We start from the raw sequence: 18,556 nt of genomic DNA, 5'->3' as shown, positions 1-18,556 counted from the left end.
CTCCATTCTTTTTACAATGGAGGTTTGCCCATTTAGGGTCATATAAATAATGGAGGAAAAGGTTAAAAAGTATGACAAAGTATGGAAAAACAAGAAATAAGTAATCTATATGTTGCTCTGTTTTGTTATGTTTAATAATCACATATTGAAGAGGATATTAGAATATTTTGCTGACATTTGAACTTTAAAATGTGGTTTAGAGATAAAATGTATCCAGAGAAAATTTGATGTTGTTCCATTCAGATTTAGAGGTTCTACTTTCTTGACACCTACTTATCTGTCTGCTAGGTCCCTTGGGTTAGCAGTCTTGAAAGACTTACATACACAGTCTAAGGATATTTCTAAACATAGGAAACAAAATCTAGATGCTGGATCTAGAATGAGATTAAGGGGTAATAGATCATGAGCTAAATGATAAGGAAGTTATGTTACAATCATCATATGGGACCTAATATTTACCTTTGACATAGGACCCTGATAAGGAGTTTGCTGCACTTATTAAAATTGCTCAGAATACTGCTTTAACTGTGGTGTAATATCTCAGACATTAGGTTCAAAACTGATGGTTTTCTATCCTAAAGCACAACTATTTTACATGCTCCCAAAACACATAAATCTTTGAATAACCCCTCAGGACATCCAGTTGTTTCATTTTTAACAGCAGCTTATGTTCTAGATTCAACTAAAACTGTACAAGGGCAAGTCTTTCACTTAGGACTCCCCTATCACTTTCTCTTTTCCTATATTCTAATATGAATACCTGATAGGGAAAGCAGCCTCTTACCACCTGTCCAAACTTCTTGGGCTCATACCACTCTGTTATTTTTCTCTTTCTAGTTATTTGCTACCAATTCCTTGGTTCTTTTTCCAGTTTTCTCCAGTAAATTCCACCCCCCTTGCCTATTTTCTGTACACCTCTTTACAGTCATCCCTATTGGCAAAATCTAATTTCTTCATTCATGTATTAACTTAATTCTTAGAATGCTTTTTACAACTTTTTGAATACAATAATCTGCATGGTGGTTATTATTTGCCTAAGGAATCTGCATCCAAAATCCTACTCTTCTGGTTGACTATGCCTAACCTGTATATAAAACTAATGGGAATAAAACATTTTCACTGCTTGTATCTTGCTATCCATATCCATAAACAAAATCTTCTAGTTTCTCAGTTTTGGATTATCTTTTAAGTCTCTTCCCACATATACTTAGCTGCCATAACAGAAGCCTTTTTAATCCATAATCCTAAATACTTCATAGCATCACATTTCCATAAATATGGACATTGCTGAACCAAGTCGTGAGAGGGTACATAATATACAGCTATAGCCTTTATTTTATCTTTTTTAATTTTATATCCTGAAAAGACTTGAAACAGTCTCAAAATATTCCACAACACTGAGATGTCCCTTTCTGGATTTATCAAGTACAAAATAATATTATCTGCAAATAAAGCCATTTTTCTTGATTACCATACCAATTACATCCTTTAATTTAAGACTTACTTAATTTCTTTGCCAGTGGCACTAAATGTAAAGCAAATAACAAAGGGAAAGAGGACATCCCTGCCTGGTTCCTCTGTTTAAATACAACTTATTGGAGAGGAACTCTCTCACTTTAATTATTGACTCAAATTCTTTATATATCTCCCTAATTAATCTTATTGTGCCAGGGAATACAAATGCTTCCATTGCCCTACTCATAAAATCCCAGCTTACTCTGCCAAATGTTTCTCTGCATCAAGACACACCAACAGTAGTGGTATTTTCTTATACTGTGCTTCCCTTTAGATTACCATTGCCCTATTAATATTGGCAAATGTTTACCTCCCCTCAGCAAAACCACATTGATCCATACCAATCAATTCTGGCAGCACCTTTGCCATTCTTTTATCTAGAATATACATAAGCACTTTATAATTATGGTTTAGAAATGAAATGGGTCTATATGACACTGGGCCTGATTGGTGTTTACCCTCTTTGGGTAATACAGCCACCACACATTTCATCCAAGATGCTGGTGCTTCCCCTCCTTTTAAAATACTATTAAACAAAATCTTCCCGATCTTTATCACTTTCTTTCCTTATAGCTTCCAAGCATCCATAACAATACCATCTGTTCCTGGAGCCTTCATGCAGATTCATTATACATTACTGTTTTTATCTCATATCTTTCTATCTTAAGTTTTAGTTGTCGAGCCTCATCTTCCTCTTATCTTGGTATAATTGAGTCTTCCATAAATATTTCCATTTGTGCTCATTCCTGGTTTCTGCATTCCTCTGCTTTATACACATTTTCATAAAATTTCTGAAATATTTCTAACATCTCTATAGGATGTCTGGTTATTTTTCTTGTCATAGGCTACATAGGTTTGGATGTATCCCTTTTTGCTTTCTGTTCCCTAAGTCACTGTACTAAAATTTTTTGTTTTCTGAAGTTATCAAACAATAGTTGTTTAACAGCAATCTTTCTAAACCCATGCACATTATCCAAATGCTACCTTATTTTCTCTTTACACTGTGCAGTTGCTCATCTTCTTGTTCTGTGAGACTCCCCTTACTCTGTAATACTTTTAACCTTTGTCAGCCCCTCTAAATAATTCCTATTACTTCTTAACCATAACTCTTTTTCTTTTATTTCTACTCTATTTTTAAGCTCGATTTTCATGTTATCCAATAGCTATTCTTTCTGAAGTAGTGTCCATCTTCCTTAATAAAATAAGTTCTACATTCCATTCCTTAAATTCCTCTCTTTTAACATGTAGGTTAGAAGAAGACAGTGTCTCATTTTTATTTTATTACCCTGCATTTTTTATTTCACAAATCACTCTCTACAATATTGCATTCTGTATGCATAATTCATGCAGATTTATAATGGTGGCTTAGCCAATGCTCTCTTATTCCTAGAGTCTATTCATTCCCTTCCCTTAATCTCTGTCACAGCAGGCTAAAGCTAATATCAGTATTCATAACCTTTTAGATCCAAGACTCATAAATAATACTTTATAATTAAATTAAATTCAGCAAATCCAGAAAAGTAAACCTTTTAAAAGACTATATATAAAAACATTATTACTTGAATCGATGTGCATAACTATATACAGACTAGTAAAATTACGAGTTAAAGCACCACATAGCTATTCCTAAATATCACTAGATTTAATGGGAACTTTAAGCAAGTAAATCCACAGCCAAGTACTCATTCTATTAAATGAAGAATTCTCTTTATCTATACAAGAAAACATACCTTATGATGGAGGGATAGAGCCAGATTCCACTGTACAGCCTGCTGTCTTTATTTACCACCTTGTCTCTAGAAAGGTTAACCAAAGTAACTACCTGTTAACAAAGCTTTGCTTCTTCTCCACTAATACTCTCCTGTAGCATTGCCACCTGGACTGTGTATTTCTTAATATAATTCAATGTGCTTTCTTTCTTGTGTATACCTGTAAGACCATTTACATTTCAAGATACTATGGGAGTAGCTATTATGAGAAAAATATATTGTTCTGACTTATTTGATGTGTATTTCCAACTTTTGCCTTACATGCACACACAAATGTTTGGCAGGCTGATCTTTCATGTAGTTATTTCTTCTCATCACCATTTCGACCTATTTCACATTTCTCAAGAGTTTTTGCTCTAATAAAATCCCTCAAACAAAAAACTAAATACATTTTGTAACACTCCATCCCCAAATAACTTAGAAAAAGCACACATATAACTATGTACATTTTTAACAAATGAAATTTAACCCTCCAGATAGGAGCAATTGCTCCAAATTTACAGCTGAACCCACAGAAATAACATGAGGCCAGATTCATTAATGCCTACAAGGCCAGATTCATTAACACCTAGTGTGCATGATCTGTATTCAAGAACATCCCTATCACATTTCTTGTGCTTTCTAGTCACTCAGAAAGATTACAGTAACAGTCTACACTTTATGACAACCTTTATGAATCTCCCTCAATATTTAAGGCTGCAACAAAATCAGTAGGAAAACTAAAATTAGGAGGAATGTGTGAGTTACGCTTGTGTTGTCTGTTCAATGAGAACAGTGTATGCTTAGTATGCACTTAGTCCAGGCTTTAATGATTTCTAGGGATAATCTAAAATTAAGGTTACCCATGCTAAAGTGCATGTTACAGCCTGTGTTCCCACTTACATTGATTGTTGTCTGTTTTTTTCTAATCTGCATTCTCTAACCAAATTTGTAAAGCAGCTTTCATGCTTTCAGAAAACATTAACATTTTGCCCTAACAAAAAGTGCACTGACTACCTTTAAATAAAACTAAGTCATGCACTGTTCTACTAAATGCATTCAAGTATTATGGCTGCTAGAAAGGCTACTATCTCTTTTTTCTTCTCATAATTTCAGCCCTTATTTTTAATGAGCTGGTTGTCACTGTACCTTTAAATTTTGCATTTCCATCAGCAAAGAATAATCCAAATTCTCAAGATTTATGGCCTGTACCTGCAGAGAGCTGGTCTCCATGCAAAAATAGTTAGCAATGAAAACATTTTGCAAACTACGTGCAGATGCGTGAAAGAATCTTTGTAAATTTCACTCAGAATAGAATGTATAGAATTCCTCTAATTGCCTTCAGCTGCAGACCTCTTGCCTCACACTGACAGCATTTGAAAATTAAAAAAGATGAACTAATATCTTGATAGATGCAGGAAGATTGACATTTTTCATGGCTTTCATCATTTTTGTCTTATCTATCAAGCCTATTTGCTTGCAAAAAACTTGTTTATAACTTACGTCAAGGGCAGTTTCTCTCCATATAAAATTAGTCAGTAATGAAGAAAAAAAGCTAACAACTTGCAGTTGCATGAAGAAATCTTTGTAAAGCTGCTATATTCATCTGTCTTCAGAGTATTTTTGCTGCATGGTCAAAGACATATTTTGAGCAGAACAGACTAATGGGGAAGCAAAAATGTTTATTCAATACAAAGTGAGCCAGCAAGCAGAAGGGGACTCAGTTTCTCATTCTCCTGACAAAAAAGCTTATAGAGAGACTTTGTCAGTGAAACCTTTGCCAGTGTTTCAAAGGAAAATGTATTAGAGACAGGAAAAAGCACAGGAATTGGCTAGAAGATGTAGGAGTACCTTGGAAGTGAACCAGAGTCTGGTGTTGGGTTCACTCAAAACAGAATGTACAGAATTCCCCTAATTTACTGCCCTTGGATTCAGATTTCTTGACTCACATTGAGAACATTTGATAATGGAAAAACAAGCTAATATCTTTGCAGATGAAAGAAACTTAGCATTTTTAAAAGCGTTCATCATTTTGTCTTATTTTTCAAACCCATTTGTTTACAAAAAATGTGTATAGCTTAATCCAATGATATTAATCTAGACATCCAATCTTGTAAACAAACAAAATTATAATCTTAGTTCTACATATAATATAATCAGCACACTTTTCACCCTACTCCAGCAGACCAAGATCACAGCATTATATTAATTTAAGCTTGCTTCTGTTCAGCCTTTTTTCTCTTGTTATACTAATACTGTATGACCAGTATTTCTTTCAGCTAAAAAGGTACTTGCTTACTTCAATATTTCTAACATATACAACACTAAAATACTTTTCCCATATTGAAAATACCCCTGACTACACACTATACAACATAGCATTTCAGTAAAATTTGATTTATATCAGCAAATGTTTTATACAATTGCTAAGAAGAACTAAAATTGTTTTACTTACTTACCTTTTCCCTTTAGTGTCATTCTAAACATTAAAGACATAATGTGGCATATATGCTTTCCAGTCCATCTACAAAGTGCTGGTCTTCTTCTTGATAATCTCTATCTCCCAACACCAAACTCTGGTTCACTTCCAAGGTACTCCTACATCTTCTAGCCAATTCCTGTGCTTTTCCCTGTCTCTAATACATTTTCCTTTGAAACATTGGCAAAGGTTTCACTGACAAAGTCTCTCTATAAGCTTTTTGTCAGGAGAATGAGAAACTGAGTCCCCTTCTGCTTGGCTGCCTCACTTTTTATTGAATAAACATTTTTGCTTCCTCATTAGTTTGCTCTGCATCAAAATATGTCTTTGACCCTGCAGGAAAAATACTCTGAAGACAGATGAATATAGCAGCTTGAATCTCACACCTGCCTTTTGACATGTTCCACAAATACTCTGATGTTTCCAATTTTAAACACTTTTCCCTTTTGCAACAGTTTTGTTTTCATGATCAGCTCTTTCTGTTGGTATGATTGCATCGTTACCAGTACAGGTTTTGGCTACTTTCTCATGGACAGATTTGGAGCATACACTTGATGTGTCCTTTCAATTAACAAATCCTGTTGTGCAACACCAGTCTAGTTGCTTATTTGTGCCTTCATAAAATTAACACAGTCTGCTCCTTCCAATTTCTCTGGTACAGCAGACAATCTCTGTTTTTCTCTGTTGCTGTGTCTTCTAACTCTATTTTTTTAAACAGATTTTCTTGAGAAGTCAAACCAAGGCAGCCCTTTCTTCATTTCAATGACTGATTTTTGCAATTTAGCAGTTCATCTGAATCGATAGCTAAAGATTCTTCTATTTTTCCAGGCTTTTGTTATTTGAGTTTGATATATTTATTTATTTATCTATACTTTATTCATAGGTTCATAGGAGGTTACTAGGTTAATGGCCCTAGAGCCCTTAAAAGCCTAGCCATATTTATCACAAGTTGCCCCAATTTTTGGTAGTTAGGCGAGTGAAGTTTGCAGAGGTAATGGTCTATGATAGTTAACACCAACTTCCTCTTTATAGGAGGGACATGGGCACCCCCCAGGAGGGAATTTGCTGTCACTCATCCATTGATCTAGGTTGCATTTGAAGAAGGTCAGGAAGGGGCCTGTTTCGTGTGAATTGGAGCTTGGTACAGTGAAGTGGCAGTGTCTGGGAGATGTATCTATCTCTACAGCAGGACTTGTTCATATCAGAGGCTAGGTTAAGATCCCTGGAACAAGTCACCCTCCTGCAGTTTGATTTATGAATGTGCAGCATTTCCATTAGGGCCAGATCAGAGACTGCCCTGTAAGCCAGGCACAGGTCACTCCTTAGCAACCTGTAGGAGACAGACTAGAGTGACAGGGCTTTCAGTCCTTCCACGTAAGACTTGTTTTGTGTACCCTGTAATTTCTTGTTGAGAAACCTCTGTGGTCTCTATAATTGTTGCAGGTGTCTGGTAAGGTACATGCAAAAGGGAGCAATGTACTCAAATAATGGCCTGACAAGGGCTGAGTATAATGGAATTATAACATCCATAGATCTAGATGAAATGCCTTTACTTGCTTTCCTTATTATTGTGGATATATGGTGGTCAAAGTTCAGATTGCTATCAACCTGAATACCCAGATCACATGCCACTGGGTCTACACCGGGGGGAGTGCTGTCTTCAATGTAATTAACAGGGGTATCAGCTTTCCCAAAAAGAATAATAACACATTTTTTTGGTTTATCTTTAATCCGTGGCTTTGGCACCAATCATTTGTATGCATTAACCCTGTATGCAGTATATTAACATCAGTGGGGGACTCAATTATTGCTCCCAATTTGCAATCTTAACTTGGTCAGCCACAGATCATCCAAGTTTGCCTGGATGTCTGAGAAATAAATTCTGAAGAGTAAAGGGCCCTGCACAGAACCCTGTGGTATACCACTGGTGACTGGTCTTTTGCTAGAGGTGAAGTCACCCATTTTGACAGTATGCACTCTGTCAGTGAGCCAATTAGCTACCCATCTGGTAATGTAATTCCCAATTGGGAGAGTTTCTCTATAACACTTGAGTGAACGATTGTGTCAAATGCCTTGGTAGGTCAAGATAGGTAGTAAATACTGCCTTTCCCTCATCCAAGGCCTTGGTGACTTTCTTGAAGAAGTTAACCATGTTAAGCAGGCATGATTTACATCTAACAAATCTGAACTGGATAGGGTCCAGAGCTAGGAGATTACCTATGACATTGTTAATAAGGTCCATAATGACTCTTTCCATGACCTTGCAAATGAGGCTAATCAGGATTACTGGCCTATAATCCCAGGGTTGGTTGATGGTCAACCTTTGTGCAGAGGGATTACTGTTGCTGTCCTCCATTCTGCCAGAACATAGCCACAGGGATTCAAGTGGATCTGCTAGGTCATGTCTTAAGTTGTTTAAAAGGAACCTGGGATGTTGTCTGGTCCTTTGATGCCATGTTTTGGCCTTGGAGTGTGCCAAGATGACCTGCTGTCTTAACATAATAGGCTGAAAAATGGTGGCAGGTATACTTTGGGGGATGACTGGAGGGGACAGGGAAGTGAAGTTTTCTCCAAATCTGTCAGCTAGCAGGTTGGCTATTACCTCCAAATCTGTCTACTGGCAGGTAGGCTATTACCTCCGGTTGAGTATGGGTGGTGCAATCCACAACTAGTTCAGTGCATAGCTGTGTATTCTTTTAGATTTTGGATGTAGTTAAAGAATGCCTTGCAATTATCCTTAGTTATGGAGGCTATTTTTGCTTTGTAATTAGCTTTGGAGAACTTGACAAGATCTCTAATTTGTTTGCTTAAGCTAGGGAGGGATTTACTCCTCTGCTGAGCCAGTTCCCTCTTGTTCCTGAACATTAGTTTCTTTCTCTTGTTGTATAACCTGTTTATACTAGGGGTCCACCAGGGTGGCTTATTTTTTCAGAAAGACCTGGTCTTAATCCAGTCAGGTATAGCTGATTCTAGACAACTGCTTAGATAGAGCATTGGTGTACACCTCTGCATAGGAGTCTGTGTTATCTGTGTTCAGAGGGGCTTTGAAACTTCTTATACCATCATTTAGTAGAAGGTAATTTGTCTTAGAAAATGTATTAAGCATTTTTGAGGCTCATGGGGTATCTGGTCTTATAATTCCATTGAAGGAGGCTGATTTATGGTCCAACCTTACCAGGGAGGACATCACATGGGGGGGAGGGGGGTTGCAATGATCTTCCATGTTAGTGTGTGCTGTGCTGGTTTGCTGACTAGCTGTTCCAGAGCATTTGCACTGACAAAGTCCAAGCCAAGAATCTCTGAGCCAACATATTTGTGGTTGTGTATGTTTCCCACTCGATGTTAGGATAATTAAAATCGTCCATGAGTAAGGTGTTGGGCTGTATGACAAGTGACTTCTGTAAGCCCAGTATGCGATATGCTTTTTCTGTTTCATGGTGGGGGACCTATAGCTAGCTATGATGTGGTAGGGGGCTTTGCCTATTGTTAATTGGACATGCAGTATCTCAAGACAGTCATACCATTTGACAAGTCTTGAGGTATACTTATCTTTAATGAATATGGCTGCACCTCCTCCTTTGGTTCTTTCACACTCAGTTTGTGGTCTGAATGTATGGAAGGCATTATAGCCCTGCACAGCTGGGGTGCTTTCCACACCTTTGAACCATGTCTTGGTGACTGCACAGAAGTCAGCATCTTCCAAAGTGAGGAGTGCTTCATGGGAGTGCAGTTTCTTGTTTAGATTCCTAGCATTAAGAAACAGTACCTTGAGTTTATCTAGAGAGGATTTTGTTAAGTTAGGAGGTTGGTTATTTTTGACACTGCCTGAAAAAGGCACAATGAGGGTGTGTAATGCATTTGCAGTATCCAAACACCTAGAGGAGACAGTTGCAGACAACCTCTGGTAAAGCAGCATGGCCTGTTGACCATGTCTTCCCAGGCTAACAGATATTGGATCCTCTTGGTCTAACACCAGAAGCTAAGTCAATTGTTAAAGTCAATAGTTTTTTGCTTGTAATGCGGCATCAGCCTCGAGAAGGTAGAATGCTGCTTAAGGCTAGGCTTACACCAGCCTGTGACACATATTCTGAGAGCTCAATCATGTCTCTCCGTATAGTCCAGTGAGGTACGTCACAAGTCATTCACCCCCATATGGAGTCTGACAGAGTCATACCAGTACTTGTGGTTGAATGACCAGGCTGGTCCCACTAGGCTAGCAGACTCTTTTCAGGGGTGACCTGAGGAGGTATTTGTACTACTAGGGAAATTTGACAGTGGCATTGGGGAACTTTCTGTACCCTTTGGAGCTGCAGGTAGTGCTGGAGGGCTCCTACAGCAGCAAGGAAGAGGCCTAAGGGAGTCAGCAGCATGGAGGAGGAGAGAAAAGCTATGGAGAGTTTGGAAGTGGAAAGTGAAAATTTGGAGAAACATTTGTTCAACGTGGAGTTTCAAAATGCAAACAAAGATTCCTGTGTGGTGGATGTTACAAATGAGCAGAGTTTAGTCTCTCCATGGAAAAGGATGTAAGAGAGTCCACTGAAGTCATACAGATAACAAAATTGACCTCAGGTGGGCTTGCAGATGATGTTCTGTTTAAATATTGAGCCAAATAATCCAGGCAATAGTTCTACTGCTTCATGGGATGAGATGGAAGATAACTTTTTTAGAAATGCTGAAGATGTTACGTTGAAAAGGAACCAGGTAATGTGCCAGCAGAAAATGCAGCAGTTAAAACTTAAGCAGCAATAACAGAAAGTAAAAGAGGAAAGCAGCAACAGACTGAGAAGATGTCTGGTTTTGTGACAACAGATAATATGGTAACTAAAACATATACAGCAATGACAGCAGACAAAAAAGGACAGGAGTAACAAACTATAAATAAAACTGTTTTTAAAAAGAAGAAGAGACCGACTATGAGAATAAGAACAAAAATGACATTTTAATAGACAGATATTATGTATGGGACAATTTGGCAACTGTTCTGGGTTTTAAAGCCTAAGAAATGTGGTCTTTTATACATACTGGGACAGAGACTTTTTGTGACTTAACATTTGAAACTGATGGACTCATTATGACATTTTTGGGAATATCTAAAACAAAGAAGGACATTTATCCATGGAACTTAAACATTGAAAAGTTACTTTGCAGTTTAGAACTGGTGACACAATTTTAAAACATGCATGCAAAGACTGTGTGAAACTGTCAATAATATAGTGAAAGTTAGAGATGAGAGAAACCTATAGAATGAAGAGTAGATTTTGGAAGCTGCTTTGAAATGTGAAAAAACATGGTGAAACACTTGCCAAGTGTTATTTTTGTGGCTGGTCACAGAAAGGCATTAAAATATGCTGGTTAGCCTAAATCATGTTCTTTTGTGGAGACTTTTCTCATTTAATTAATGGTTGTGACAAGGTAAAATGCAACCAGTGTGGGGAGAAAGGACAAACAGCAAAAATGTGTATGCCTGAATGCAGATTGTGTAAAAAAAGGGAGACTTTTGGATGGATTGTCAAAGGCAAACAATAAATAATGAAAAAGAAGGGGAAAGGGAAGAAAGCATACACAAGGAAGAGCAACAAGAGGCAAGGGAGAGGGTGAAATAGGTGAAGAAAAAACTGTAGAAGAAGAAACAATGTGGAGTAGAAAAATGAAGGGAATGCTTGAAGGAAGAGAGGTCAGGAGAAAGGACTGATACTAATAATTTTTTGAAGTTCTAGCTAGTGAAAAATCTGATTCTGAGCATCAAAGATTATTTGTACATAAACCCAGAAAAAATATTCAGTTTGAGAAACAGTAAAAGTAAGAAAATTAAAATTTTAAAATATTTCCTCTAAACTTTAAAAAAGGAAAAGCAATAATTTTAGAGTGCTTTAGTAAATGTAAACAGTACTGTTAACACTGTAGAAAAGAGAGGGATATGAGAATGGTCTGCTAAATGTGATGTGGATGCCATTCTGTTAGATGTAAGATTCCTGCCAAGTGAAGAAAGACTGCAAACAGAAAAATTGTGAGGTGGAAATATAAGATGGAACTATGGAACTTAGGAAGTGAACATTGCTCTAGAGTGGCTGTGTTTTAAAAACAGTGAAAATACTAGCTGTAACATTGTTAAGGATGGGAAGGTTAACTATTGTAGATGTGAGGGGGAGGAAACATGATTATAGAATTATAGCAGTATATGCATGTATAATTAGCAAGGAAAGATAGAATCTGTTTCATCAAATATTAGACTATATGGTGGTTAATATGAAAACTGTGATTGCAGGGGACTTTATGATTTAAGGGGAAATGTAAAAAGAAAGGGAAGGATGCAAAAAAATACTGTAAGTGATAAAATGTGATAAATTTGTTGTGCGGAAATGAACTTTCAGAAGGGGATCACTTGGATCTGAAATTGATTACTTTGTATTATTGGAAGGCTTGGGGTAGATTTTTCAGACAATTTAGTAATATGGATGAAGGTGATGGATGAAAGGGAGTATATTAAAATAGGAAATGGGATAAAAAGAAGAAACAAGAATTTATGGGATATAACTGGAAAGTGGGGAGTATTGCAGTTGTGAAAGATCATATAACCATGAAGGACTTCTATACAAACTGGTCTGAATGGTGGACTGAATTTAAAAAGAAGTATGAAAAGTGTTTTTTTTTTCCATTGGTGGAATGATCTAAAAAAGGAAGAGAAAGGAAGAGAAATTTAACTATGGGAAATGTATAGAAATGCATTAGAGAATTTAGAGAATAATACAAGAGAGTTTTATGATATTGAAAAAGAAATGTATAAAAAATTGAGAATAAAATTAACAGAGATATTAGTTACGAGGGAGAAGGCAGGAGGTATCTTTTTTAAATTTGGGTAAAATAGTAAAGGAGGTTATTCATATTCATATAATGAGGGAAATGAAAAAATGTAAATGGAGAGGCAAAAAGAAGAGAAGAGCAAATTATGAGTACTGCATGTGCAAAATATGTATATGAGTAAAAAGAAGAAAAATAAGAGAGAACTGAAAGTAAAAAAAAATCCAGAAAGTTAATGAAGAATTATTTTAGTCAATTTGATGAAGTAGTTAAGAAAGTAAATTAGACCCAGATGGTGTAGGGCATGGAATGTACAATAAATTAGTGGCTTGGCAAAAAGAGTATTTTGTAAATGTACTGAATAAATGGCCGAAAGAAGAGTATGCTTATGAAGCTTTATGTAGTGGGATATTAAAAATTTATGTGGAAGATAGATGAGAAGAATTAAATAAAAAATAGGAGATCTATTACACTAAATAACACAGATTATAAAATTGTTATGAGAATAATGCAGAGGAGAAAGGAAGGAAGGAAGGATAAGATATATTATGAAAGAAAGTATACATGGTATATAAGGGAAGGTATGTTAAGAATGGCTATTAGTTGTGAAATAAATTGTAGATGATATTATAAGTAAAAGTGAGAATGTTAAACTCATGGTAAGTGATATTAGCAAGGCATTTGATACAGTAGGACATGATGCTTTGTGGGATGGTATGGAGAAGTATGAAATATTTAACAGAATTAGGAGAATGTATATGTCTGCATATCAGAATAACAGAGAGTGTTAGAGAATGGGTGGCTGAGTAAAGAAATATGCATGAAGTGTGGTAAAAGACAAGGATCTCACATGAGTAGAATATTGTTTGCATTTGTAATGAATGTGATAGTGAATGAAGTAGCTTATAAAATGAAAGATGCTAGATATGCAATGCAAAAGGAGGTGGTGAGTCCAGTAGCTTTGAAATATGCAAATGGTATAGTTGTAGTTACTAAGAACAAAATATGGATGAGGGCAGCGTTAGCCTGTCTGAATGGATCTTTAAAGGAAATGAGAATTACCTTGAATAAAGATAAATGTAAGCGTCTGGGTGATGAAGTGAAAATTGGTGGGGGTGGAGGTGTATTTTTAATGAATGAGGTATCTTTGCTAGGGATAAAATTTGGGAAAATGCAATGGGTGGGTTTGATAAAAGAAATGAAAGAAATATGTCTTTTGTGGAGGACATATAGATTAGCATTCAAGAAAAGATTTATCTGATGAATTTTGTATTACTGGGAAAATAACATATATGCTAAATGTTTATATGATCACAGAAATAATGAAAAGAAAATTGGCAATTGGTGTTCTCTTTCATATGGGGGGGGGGTCAAGATTAAACCCAGTAAAAAGAGGTCTGTTGTATATGAGTAAAGATGAAGCGGGATTCGGGTTACTAAATCCAGTTGTTTATTCTGCTTTTTAAAACTTGTATAGAGTATTAAAGTGGGAAAGTTTAAATATAAATATAAATGTTCTGGGGGGTGATAAGAGTAAGAAAATGAGAAAAAAGAATATGTAAATGAAGAAACTAAAAATTATCAAGAAAAATACTAATATAGAAAATAAAAAAAATGATGACATAGAGAAATATAAAAGGCTGTGGTATAATAATGTAATGAAACAACATTATTATGCAAATCCATTTAGAACATTCACCAAAACAAGTGATTAAAGCCATTAAAATAAGGAAAAATTGTGTATCAAGCTAGTATAGTGTCAGGATTCCCTATGGAGACTGGTAATAAATAAGTTCCTAGTAATAAAAATATGCCATATAAAAAAATTGAAAGGGTGTGTTTTTTTTTTTTGTCTGGAGGAAAAGACAACAGATCATGTTTTTTTTTATTGCAAAACAGTGGTGAAACTATGGAAAAGGTTATATAAAGGATCTTTTGAGAATATTAATTATATAAGCAATATGGATATGAATATGATTATGTAGTGATAATTATAGGGACACAAAGAATATGTGAGAAGGGTAGATAAGAATTTATTTTATGTAAAAAGGGTTATTTGTAATGAAAGACTGAATTAAATTTTGTTTAATGGGAAATGGATTTTGGTGGATATATTAAATAAATAAATTATGTTTTTGGAAGCAGGAGTAGGGGTTAATTATGGAAAAATAACACTGAGGATATTATAAGAAAAATAATGAATAGTAAACAAATAGAAATATGTATATATGTGCCCGTAAATGTACATTTTGTAAATATGTATATTTTCAGTGCATTCTGTGATATCTTTTACATCCACTTGAACTACCACCATCTCAGGTAGATGGGGCCTCATTTTAACATCTCATCTGAAGGATGACACACTCAGGAGTGTAGCACCCCACTTATACTGCACTGCAGTGTCAGCAATCCATTTCCTTGGTATGGATATATTACCAGCAGCCTTCTGCACCAAAGGTAGGTATGCTACCTGTTGTGCCACTGACACTGCAGTGTTTTATTTCCTTATTAAAGGATAGTCTTTCAGCTTATTTTAATCACCTCTGAGTACTTTTGATTAATGTTTCTTCTAAATTACTGGAAACTATCTCTTGACCCAAAGTTGAAGCTTGAACTACCTTTTGCTGAACAGCTGCAGGATCCTTCCCAGATAGTGTTTTCTCTTCACCTTTTCTTGTTGATTTTCTTTCAGGTTCTGCAAATGTATTCTTTGCTGGCATCCACAGTGTACTTTCTAGTCAGTAATTGAATTTTACCCAAACAACAGTTTCTGTTTTCATACTGGGAGAGCTAAAATTAGCTGTTAATCAGTATGCGACCATCTTGGAAGTCATGATGTCTGAACTAATTTTGACTAAAATGTCATTCATTATAGAGATATGTTATTTGCAAGTACAAGGGACTACCATAGGTGTTTTATTTGCCCTAGTTTATGTGGATGCATCTATGGGTTAGTTTGAATAACCGTTTGTTTATTACCAAGAAATTAATGAGTATTTGGATAATATACTAATGCTCTGGCACTTGTTGAATGGCATATGGCTGATTTGAAATGGTATTTGTGATGACCTTAATAATTTTGCATCTGAATGTGACATAGTTTGGTATACAGTTTTCACTCAAGATTAAAACCTTTTTACTATAGATTTTTATGGATGTAATTATTACACAATCAATAAATAGGATAATGTTAATTTACAGGAATTATTTTTCTATAAACTTTGTTCTTTCTGCTGATACATGTGATCCGCAGCATATGATTAAAATCATCACTAAATCATAGTGTATGCATTTAAAATGAATTTACCCTACCCCCGGTGGTTATCAGAAATGGTTTCCAGTACTTATACATATACTTATTCATAGGAACTACAACATTGATAAATTTGATAATATGATGGGACATGTTCAAAATGTATCTCAGGGTAAATTGTTAACTTATCATAGTAACATAGTTTACTGAAGGTAGACTGAGGATATTCAGTTGTTTGCAACCTCTGGAGCAAATATATGTAAAGTTCAAGAAAGTATTCAGAAACACTGGCCTGTACTCTAAATGACCATGCCTTATGTATCTTCTTGCCTGATCATTGTAAATATACCTAACATGGTGACAAAATTAGGGGGAAATTTTAGGGAGGCACAAAAAGAATTTTAAAGATGATGTAAGAAATCTAAATGTTAATGGAGGGCATGTCCTCTGCACCCATTGCAAAGCACGTTCAAATATTCTAAAAACTAAAACTTTCAGTTCTAGGAATGCCCACAAACTCTGTAATATACAGCTGATTAACTGAAGGTCAGAACGGGTGATTTAACTGACACAGTGTCATTGTTGATCAGTTTAACTGGGACAAACATTTCATCCATTAAGGATGCAAAGTAAGACATGTTTAAGTGGTATTTAGTATAGAAAAAGATCCAGTGCACATTATAAACATGTAGTTCATCAAATGCTGTTTTTACATTTATAGACATTTACAAAATAAAGAAAATGATTTAATATCTGACCTACCTGACATTAAATAAATGTAAATGAAAATGGATTGTGAACCTGGGAGGACTTTTTCCTCCAGTTCCTGTTGAGATATACTGAATAACAGATGATGATGTTTGATGAAACTAATGTATTGAAGATTTATTGTGGTTTGTATTTATATTTATTTATGTTACTATATGTGTTGAAGTTAACTGTGATCATTTGTTAGCTGTGCATCTTTTGATTGTGGCTGTGTTTCTTTAAACTGGTCATGTGATATTTTAAGTAATATTTTAAAGTTGACTGAGGGAAGATATTCTTTTATAACTGATGAAGCTCATTTTATGAACAAAACTCATCATATGCACCTTTGGCATCCAATAAATGAGTAAACTGTATCTGTCTCTCTCTGTGCCCACTTTTGTGACAGTGTTTGTAAGGTCTGATCTTTAAAGGAAGAACAAACATGGCTCATCTTACTAGCAGTAAGAGCCATACAAACCTAGAGAAAGAACTCATTAAATGCCATATATTTCCTATCTCCCCATTGTCCTGGGTTGTACCCAATGGCATCTTTCCTTCCTGCATTTCTTTGCCCATTTGACCTATTCATTCTGTTCTTGGAGTGAAAGCTATGCACCTTCCAGCCTGGGGGAGAAAAAACATTCATCCCATTTCCCTGGCAGGAGGGCCTAATCAGCCCACTCATCCTTAGAAATGTTGGCTATATTTTTCAACAGTTTATATAGCTCTATTTTGTAACTAGTTTTAATGAACACCAGAGATGTGTGCACTCCAAAAATATTATGATTCTTTAGTTGTACTGTATAAATATTTGAGAATTTCTTTGATGACTGTCCTTGTTGTATATGTCACAATTGTAAAATTACCTGATAGAGGCTGTAGTATCCTTGACCTTGTAATTATCAGCTTAGCATCTATCTGTATTCCACCACACATCTCCTCGTACCTAGTTAAATCTGACCACAAATCAGTCATCTTCTCTTAAGACCCAGCGGTGCCATCTACCACCAAATGAGACCAACTTTAGGGACTTCTCCCGGACAAATCTATCTCAACTTGTAGGAAAACCTAGACATGCTTTCCAACAATATACCACAATGGGTCTACTTCAGTAGACCGACCTCTCACTTACCTGATTCCCACTTGCCCGAGATGAAACAACCGACAACTTCAGAAGACCGCCATCCGAAACACCGACTTTTCATATGAGGTTAGTAAAAGCTTGGACATCCTGAATAAAAAAAACCTAAACCAAACAAAATTAAACCCACTGATATAGAGGCTTCGCCCCCCCCACACCCCCTAACTAAATATACCAATTCCAAGATCGCACTACCACGGGGGAGTAAAGGGCAAAGTTCAACAGGATGGCCAAGTGGTTACTTACCTCGCATGAAAAGTCAGTGTTCCGGATGTCGGTCTTCTGAAGTTGTCAGTTGTTTCATCTCAGTGAACTCAGTGTCAGGTAAGTGAGAGGTCAGTCTACTGAAGTAGACCCACCGAAATATCTCAAATGAAAAAGGGTTGCCACATTCACCTTCACATTTTTCAGCAAATAAACATTTCTGTGTAAAAGTCTATACCTGTCTACCCTAAATGTAAGGGTAAATTCATGAATAAACCTCTCTGGTGGAACTCCTGTATTAATAAGCTGTATATCAAAGGAAGGAATATAAAGAAAAGTTGTGAGTAACCCCAATCCCCATACCTCAAAACCACACTGAAACATGACAGCTAAGAACTTAAAGGTACTGTTAGAAAATGTAAAGCAGAGAATGAACTTTACCAAAAGAAACTGCAAATCTTTCTTCATTTACATCTGGAAATTAACAATAATGTTCAATAATGCACTGTTTGTCCATAATGTCATCACATATTCCAATCCCAAGAATATAGCCAATATATTAACGGACAAATTCAGTGCAATCTTTACTCCAGCTAGTCATGTTTTTGAATGCACTATGTGCAAAAAATTAGTTTCCTCTGAAATCACCTTGGAACAAGTCTTAGAAT

This window comes from Protopterus annectens, chromosome 7.part0 (assembly GCF_019279795.1).
Source record: "Protopterus annectens isolate FY-2018-M chromosome 7.part0, PAN1.0, whole genome shotgun sequence".
NCBI lineage: Eukaryota > Metazoa > Chordata > Ceratodontiformes > Protopteridae > Protopterus > Protopterus annectens.
This window is presented reverse-complemented; position numbering follows the sequence as displayed.